Genomic DNA, 2466 nt, shown 5'->3' with positions numbered 1-2466 from the left:
CATTTTTGGTAAAAAAAAAAAAAAAAAAAAAAGAGTCTAAGAATGTGTTCAAAAAGCCTGAAATACTCTTAGTTTCTTCAGAAAGTCAAAAAAAATAAAAAATAAAAAAAAAGTCTAAGAATTTGTTCAAAAAGCCTGAAATAGTCTTAGTTTCTTCAAGAAGCCCAGTCTTGGGAGCAGAGTTTATTCAGAAAGTCAAAAAAACAAAAAAAACAAAAAAAAAAAGTCTAAGAATTTGTTCAAAAAGCCTGAAATACTCTTAGTTTCTTCAAAAAGCCCAGTCTTGGGAGCAGAGTTTCTTCAGAAAGTCAAAAAAAAAAAAAAAGAAAGCCCGATCTCGTCTGATCTTGGAAGCTAAGCAGTGTCGGGCCTGGTTGGATGGGAGACCGCTTGGGAATACCAGGTGCTGGAAGCATTTTTGGTAAAAAAAAAAAAAAAAAAAAAAAAAAAAGTCTAAGAATTTGTTCAAAAAGCCTGAAATAGTCTTAGTTTCTTCAAGAAGCCCAGTCTTGGGAGCAGAGTTTCTTCAGAAAGTCAAAAAAATAAAAAAAAATAAAAAAAAAAGCCCGATCTTGTCTGATCTCGGTAGCTAAGCAGTGTCGGGCCTGGTTGGATGGGAGACCGCCTGGGAATACCAGGTTCTGGAAGCATTTAAAAAAAAAAAAAAATCTAAGAATTTGTTCAAAAAGCCTGAAATAGTCTTAGTTTCTTCAAGAAGCCCAGTCTTGGGAGCAGAGTTTCTTCAGAAAGTCAAAAAAAAAAAAAAAAAAAAAAAGGCCCGATCTCGTCTGATCTCGGAAGCTAAGCAGTGTCGGGCCTGGTTGGATGGGAGACCGCCTGGGAATACCAGGTGCTGGAAGCATTTTTGGTAAAAAAAAATAAAAAAAAAGTCTAAGAATTTGTTCAAAAAGCCTGAAATAGTCTTAGTTTCTTCAAGAAGCCCAGTCTTGGGAGCAGAGTTTCTTCAGAAAGAAAAAAAACAACAACAAAAAAAGAACGCCCGATCTCGTCTGATCTCGGAAGCTAAGCAGTGTCGGGCCTGGTTGGATGGGAGACCGCCTGGGAATACCAGGTTCTGGAAAAATTAAAAAAAAAAAAAAAAAAAATTAAAAAAAAAGTCTAAGAATTTGTTCAAAAAGCCTGAAATAGTCTTAGTTTCTTCAAAAAGCCCAGTCTTGGGGGCAGAGTTTCTTCAGAAAGTCAAAAAAAAACTAAAAAAAACTAAAAAAAAGTATAAGAATTTGTTCAAAAAGCCTGAAATACTCTTAGTTTCTTCAAAAAGCCCAGTCTTGGGAGCAGAGTTTCTTCAGAAAGTCAAAAAAAAACAAAAAACGCCCGATCTCGTCTGATCTCGGAAGCATGGTCGGGCCTTGTTGGATGGGAGACCGCCTGGGAATACCAGGTGCTGGAAGCATTTTTGGTAAAAAAAAAAAAAAAAAAAAAAAAGAGTCTAAGAATGTGTTCAAAAAGCCTGAAATACTCTTAGTTTCTTCAGAAAGTCAAAAAAAAAAAAAAAGTCTAAGAATTTGTTCAAAAAGCCTGAAATAGTCTTAGTTTCTTCAAGAAGCCCAGTCTTGGGAGCAGAGTTTCTTCAGAAAGTCAAAAAAAAAAAAAAAAAAAAAAAAAGTCTAAGAAAATGTTCAAAAAGCCTGAAATAGTCTTAGTTTCTTCAAGAAGCCCAGTCTTGGGAGCAGAGTTTCTTCAGAAAGGCAAAAAAAAAAAAAAAAAAAAAAAACGCCCGATCTCGTCTGATCTCGGAAGCTAAGCAGTGTCGGGCCTGGTTGGATGGGAGACCGCCTGGGAATACCAGGTGCTGGAAGCATTTTTGGTAAAAAAAAATAAAAAAAAAGTCTAAGAATTTGTTCAAAAAGCCTGAAATAGTCTTAGTTTCTTCAAGAAGCCCAGTCTTGGGAGCAGAGTTTCTTCAGAAAGAAAAAAAACAACAACAAAAAAAGAACGCCCGATCTCGTCTGATCTCGGAAGCTAAGCAGTGTCGGGCCTGGTTGGATGGGAGACCGCCTGGGAATACCAGGTTCTGGAAACATTTAAAAAAAAAAAAAAAAAGTTAAAAAAAAAAGTCTAAGAATTTGTTCAAAAAGCCTGAAATAGTCTTAGTTTCTTCAAAAAGCCCAGTCTTGGGAGCAGAGTTTCTTCAGAAAGTCAAAAAAAAACTAAAAAAAACTAAAAAAAAGTATAAGAATTTGTTCAAAAAGCCTGAAATACTCTTAGTTTCTTCAAAAAGCCCAGTCTTGGGAGCAGAGTTTCTTCAGAAAGTCAAAAAAAAACAAAAAACGCCCGATCTCGTCTGATCTCGGAAGCATGGTCGGGCCTTGTTGGATGGGAGACCGCCTGGGAATACCAGGTGCTGGAAGCATTTTTGGTAAAAAAAAAAAAAAAAAAAAAAAGAGTCTAAGAATGTGTTCAAAAAGCCTGAAATACTCTTAGTTTCTTCAGAAAGTCAAAAAA

The sequence above is a fragment of the Leuciscus leuciscus genome (genome assembly GCF_965113295.1).
Source record: "Leuciscus leuciscus genome assembly, chromosome: 3".
NCBI lineage: Eukaryota > Metazoa > Chordata > Actinopteri > Cypriniformes > Leuciscidae > Leuciscus > Leuciscus leuciscus.
This window is presented reverse-complemented; position numbering follows the sequence as displayed.